Source organism: Xyrauchen texanus, chromosome 8, assembly GCF_025860055.1.
Source record: "Xyrauchen texanus isolate HMW12.3.18 chromosome 8, RBS_HiC_50CHRs, whole genome shotgun sequence".
Lineage (NCBI taxonomy): Eukaryota > Metazoa > Chordata > Actinopteri > Cypriniformes > Catostomidae > Xyrauchen > Xyrauchen texanus.
In genome coordinates, this window is record NC_068283.1 from 32826014 (window position 1) to 32832377 (window position 6364).

The window sequence follows — 6364 nt, forward strand, 5'->3', positions numbered from 1 at the left end:
CGGATTTAGACCATTTGACTCTGTATCCCGAGAACTTAGAAAAGGAATTAATAATTCTACGAAGGCAAGGCATAGATCTAATGGGGTCAGAGACGAATAATGAAATATCATCTGAATAAAGCAAAAGCCTATGCTCCACAACTCCCGCCACCACTTCTGTAAATTTATCTTCCCTTCTTATCGCTTCTGCTAATGGTTCCAGGGTAAGACAGAACAATAATGGGGAAAGAGGGCAACCCTGCCGGTAAATCCAGAGTAAAATCATCTGAAATAAATAAATAAATTTGTTTGTTCCACCACTACCGGGTGTCTATAAAGTAGGCCTAACTTAATCCATCCAATAAAAGTATTCCATACTTTTCCAAAATCTTAAAAAGATAATCCATTTCTACCATATCAAACGCATTTTTAGCATCAAGTGAGATGGCAGTGACCAGAGTCTGATCAATTGACACTGACCACATGATATTGATGAAACGCCTGATGTTATCAGAAGCCCAAATAAACCCCACCTGATCTATATGTATAAAAGATGTCTTAACTTTACTTAATCGGTTAGCCAGAATTCTTGACAATATTTTAACATCTAGCTGGATCAGGGAAATTGGAAGCTTCTAATTTCTTAAAACAATGTCAGAACCCACTGAGCAAGCGACGTCTGTGGACATACAAAACAGGTTGATATCTCGTCCGTCCGTCCAGGCCATGATCTGAACGTCCATTGACAGCCAGAATTAGTCGATTAATGACACTGATAAATTATGTCCCATCAGGCCATAATCTATAGGTCCACTGACAGCCAGAACTAGTTCAGAACAGACGTTCATACTGGCTATAATCTGGACGTCCGTTGACATCCAGAATTAGTCGATGAATGACGTGAAAAAGATGTCCAATCTGGCCACAATCTATAGGTCCACTGACAGCCAGAACTAGTTCAGAACAGACGTTCATACTGGCTATAATCTGGACGTCCGTTGACGTCCAGAATTAGTCGATGAATGACGTGAAAAAGATGTCCAATCTGGCCACAATCTAAACGTCCGTTAACATCCAGATTTAGTCAATAAATGACAGAAAATATGTTAAAGCCACAATCGAAACGTCATTTATTTATTATTATTAAATGCTTGTAGAAGAAAACTACATCAAGTTTGCAAGTACAACAAAAAATATAACAAACATCGTCATTGTCATAACATTACAACTATATGTAACCGGGTGGTAAATACCCCTTAAAGTTTGTTTTTCGCCTTGTATGTTTAAAACTGTTATTTGATATGTTGAGTGAATTATGGAGACAGGAAAGGCAGCGGTTACCTGTATTTCCCTGGAGTTGTCAACAGGTGGCGCTATGTGTGTTGCGTACGAGATTATGCGCATGCATTCTCACCTCGGTCATTGTTTTGATAGACATGCAACGAGTAGTGTGAGAGAGACGCTCACTCTCTGGGAACGGGTAAATATAATGTTATGTGGTAATAATCTTGATAAATACCATTTGTGGATGTATACTTTGTTGTGTAAATATGGATATATTATCATATTTGAGAAGTTATGTCGTGTGTAATGTCCGCGATGATATGACGTCACACCATGCGGTGCAGGCCTGTTCATTTGACATTAAGAAATGCTATGCACTTTTTTCAAATGTTCATTGTGCTTTTCATGTGATTTGTATTTAATGTGATTATTTACACAGTGTACAACAGTATGTTGAGCATTTCAACCCTCGTGAGGTGAATGTGATGTTCTGTAGGAGCTGATTGTTACGTGAGTGTTATTTTCTCTAATTTCTTTCAAGTGATATGTAAGTGGGAAATATAAAAATGTACTTATGTTGTTTTGTTTGTACAGTATTCTCACTGCCGTATTGTACCTTATAGTATTGTGCCGTATTGTATTGTTTTGGAATCGTGTTGCATATTATTTTTTGTCTTTGATTGGATTAGGCTCTTCACCAATCAGCTGATTGAACTTCTATTCAATATGAAGGGAAGGGCAAAAAGATAAAATTTGAATTGAAGACAATAAATTGTTTTCAGCAATAAAAGGTGAGCTTCATATTATGGTCATTAAAAAAAAAAGTGTGTATATATGTATGTGTGTGTGGAATGCTTAATATCAGGCTTGATGTAATTTGACTTGATTTTTGATTTGATAACTAGGCATTTCATAAACTAGACATAATCATTTCATTGATTTGAGTACTCAAATTTTCATCTATGTATACTATGTATCTCTGCTGCAAGCTAGACCACAACAGTGGCGTTTGTATATTTATTTTACATGTGGATTTTTTGCTTTGATTGTAGCTGCTGTCATGAAATGGGACCCAGCTGCTACAGAGGCCCAAATAAAGTCTGCTGCATCTGATCATCTGAAACATGCCCCGGGAGAGTCAGGGGTGGTGGCTGTAAATGAATATATTGTGGACCTTATAGCAGCCACATTTTGTTAATTGTTTACTGTTTTAACAAAATTTTATAGCACTTTTATTTATAACTTTACTGTTCAGGTTTTAAGTTGTATTGTGTTAATTTATACTTGACTGTTCAGGTTTTAAGTTGTATTGTGTTAATTTATACTTGACTGTTCAGGTTTTAAGTTGTATTGTGTTAATTTATACTTGACTGTTCAGGTTTTAAGTTGTATTGTGTTAATTTATACTTGACTGTTCAGGTTTTAAGTTGTATTGTGTTAATTTATACTTGACTGTTCAGGTTTTAAGTTGTATTGTGTTAATTTATACTTGACTGTTCAGGTTTTAAGTTGTATTGTGTTAATTTATACTTTACTGTTCTGGTTTTAAGCTTGGGTAAAATTTGTAATAAAAATATATTTTCAGATTTAAATAATTTATTTCTTGGAGTGATCAGTTTGTTTTACAGGAAAATGTTAAGCAGTTTATTACAAATATATTATAAGATATAAAAATGCAAGACTATATACACTAGGCTACACTTTTATTCAATTGAATATTCAATATTATCAATATTCTTTACAATCTAATTTAGGTCTATGGTCTGCGTGTCTGCAGTTTCATGACACGACAACCATTAACAATGAGTAACTGGGTTTTTCTCAGTGAGAACGAACTCACTGCCACTGTTTTAAAGTAAAAACATTTTAAAGTTGGATCCTGGCAAATATGCACAGATGGGATTTCCATGTCAGTATGGGTCTTTAACAGTCTTCTTTGACATTTCTACTACAGAAAACGCGTCTAATACAACTTTTATTCTGGCTGCCTTTAGATGTCTTAACAATTACGTCTGTAGCACGTCTTTAATTGACGTCTATACAATGTCCAGAAAAGACGTATAAAAAACTTTCATTCTGGCTCCTGTGAGGACGTCTTCTGGATGTCTAACAATTACGTCTTTTAGACGTGGTCTAGACGACTTTTTGCTCGCTGGGAAGACGTATCCCGTGGTCGTGGAAAAGATGTTACTGTGTTTCATAAGGGGCAAATTATTGGCCTGCATCAAGCAACGAAAACAACTAAGGAGATTGCTGAAATCACTGAAATTGGGTTAAGAACTGTCCAACGCATAATTAAAACCTGGAAGTATAGTGGTGAACCGTCAGCTTCGCGGAAGAAACTTGAATGATCGTGATCGGAGACCACTAAAACGCTTGAAGTCACATCGTAAAATAATTGACAGTAGAACTTACGGCTATGTTTAATAGTGAAAGTAAGAGCATTTCCACATGCACAATGCGACGAGAACTTACAGGATTGGGACTAAACAGCTGTGTGGCCACAAGAAAGCCACTTGTTAGTGATACTAATCAGAAAAAAAAAATTCAATTTCCTAGGGAACATAAAGATTGGACTGTGGAGCAATGGAAATAAGTCATGTGGTCTGATGAGTCCAGATTTACCCAGTTCCAAAGTGATGGGCACATCAGTGTAAGAAGGGAAGAGCATGAAGCGATGTACCCGTCATGCATAGCGCCCAATTTACAAGCATCTGGAATTTTGGCCAGGCAGTGTAGAATCATCATGGCACCGCCCAGTGTTTGCTCAGGAAAACTGTTTATACCTACTTGAAAGGGGGCGACACAAGCATGTGATTTCAGTGTTTGGCACTGCCACCTGAAGGCAGACGCATTGCTATAGTTTTAATCCAGGTGATATAAAGCATGGGAAATGGGTCAAAAGCTAAAAGTAGTTTTAGTTCCATCGATTTTTCACTTGTTAATTATGGGTTTCTAATAAGTAATAATGTACTTTGTCAAAATATTAATATCTCATACAATGGCAGGTTTAAAGGTGCTGTAAGTGATTTATTTTTTCATGGAAAAGTTGACATGTCCTTCTCCCTTAAAGATATGAATGAAATAAATTCCTGAGATATCTCACCGGTCTCTGTGACAGATGCAGATTTTGTAAACAGCAAACAAATATGTGTCCGCAGACCGCGGGCATTGCTACTTTTCACTTGTCAATCATTTTGCTCCTTTTCATTTGAAGCGGATCATTGAGGCTATGATTCATAATGTTTGTCAGTTGAGGGCGCTATTGTGCCACTGTTGAATTTGAGCCACAGGAGCAAACAATGCTGCTCTTTTGCTCGGTTTTGGTCTAATATTATCTTTGGTGAGCGGGGTTTTGTAATGAGGGGGCGTGGCTAATTCAACGGCTCAGTCACTTGAAAGCGTCAGAACGCTAAAATCACCAATGATTTGGCTAATGGCGTTCTGAAATAGGCCTACTACGTAAATAAAATATTGCAAAATTTGCGTTTATCACAGTTGGGCTTTAGAATAATTTGCGGGTGAAGATTACTGCAGAACTGGATCTCATCATAAGGAGACAGCTGAATGAAAAAAGTTAATAACGGTGCTGCCTCACTTCTCACTCATCGCGTAAAATGTGTGCCTGTCAAACCCTTCTGAGCTCCAGAGCAACCCAAACACGAGAGAGAGACCTTTAATATACCTTTATTTATAATTACACTTTACAGATTTCCCTAATTTGTGTTCTAACTGTAAATGGAATCCTTTAAACAAATAAACACACACACACATATATATTTATGCCCACACAAATACATATTTACACAAACATAACATCACAATAATTAGTTAATTAATAAATAAATACACATTTACAATTCCTAATAAAACCTTTTTGACAATTACAGTTACCCTTCATAAATTTAAAATCAACTCATTTTCATAATCCACTGTGCACAAAGCATCGTTCGAAGCCGAAGCTTCAATAAATCTGTCCAAATTATTTGTCAGTTTAAAATATGCAAACTCTGCCCTAATCCTAACGGCTATAAAAGCCTTTAAAACCATCTCAGGGTTTACTATACCCTCTCCTTTCAATTTCCTTCTCCCACTACAAAATTGCTTAAAAAGTTTTTTTCCTATCTGATGCAACATATTTGGGTCCAAAAATGAACAGCTCTTTATTAAAGGCTAACCCCAATTCTCTAACCCACCCCTCTAAGATCTGAAACAATTCTCTTAACCAAAGAAAATTTAAAACTGTAAGGCAGGGTGCCAATGTGTTTGTATTCAAAGGCAAAGAGCAAATGTATGATCTTTGAGAAAATCAATAAATTATCTTTGTCACAATTAGCAACTCTTCCTGAGGCACCACACCCCACTGAGCGAAGACTGCAAATTCACACCTCATCGTTGCCCTTCCACATCTGTCCCATTCTCTCCCCTCTCCTCCTCACCCATTCCCCTTCAGCTCAGAATCACCTAAGATCTGTATGTAACAAAAGTCAATATCTGATGTATACAAATAATGTAACTAGTGTAACATGTTTGGTATAATTTAAAATGTCTCAGTGCGTCTGGTATAGTGGTCTTTTTCCCAGGTTTGTAAAACTTAATGACAGCAAAGTTATAAGGTCTTTGCCAAATGCTGTATAATTCTGGAGGTCTGTCCCCATCCCTGCCTGTATGTTAATGAGGTATGTCCCCAGGACTACCAAACCTAACCACTCCCAAAATTCCCTTGTTCATGGTTTGGGTATTTAAGGAGATGCGACACATCGCTCAGGGTTCTCTGTAGTCAGACAATCCCACACAGTTTACTGTTTGTAATTTATATCAGGTGATTGCAATTCGAAATTCTTAGGTTTTGATAAAATGTCTAACCTTGACTTATCACTGTCTAATTGGAATTGATGAATTGATTATGTTACCTGGTCAATAAATTGTCAACATTTGATTTGATTCTGACTGACTCTGACATTGTGTTTCCCAAACAGATTAAACGATTCGTATGTTACCGCAAGTCTGCGTCAGATTAGTGACGACTAATATTTGGCATCAATTCAAGTGTACTTGGTTTGCAAAGACAAAAAGGGAATTTCCGTTTAGAACAGCAAAT

At 36.7% G+C, this 6364-nt stretch overlaps 1 long non-coding RNA gene across 2 annotated transcripts; it reads left to right on the top strand.

Annotated features, from left to right (window-relative positions):
- Positions 1–741: 741 nt before the first annotated feature.
- On the top strand, positions 742–2841 carry LOC127648262 (uncharacterized). 2 transcript variants are annotated; one of them, XR_007971150.1, is made up of 5 exons: positions 742–1459; positions 1703–1773; positions 1953–2054; positions 2316–2518; positions 2642–2841. It is a non-coding gene; the product is annotated as an uncharacterized LOC127648262 (long non-coding RNA). The 2 variants fall into 2 exon arrangements; XR_007971149.1 differs by having other exon boundaries at positions 746–1459; positions 2683–2841.
- Positions 2842–6364: the final 3523 nt, after the last annotated feature.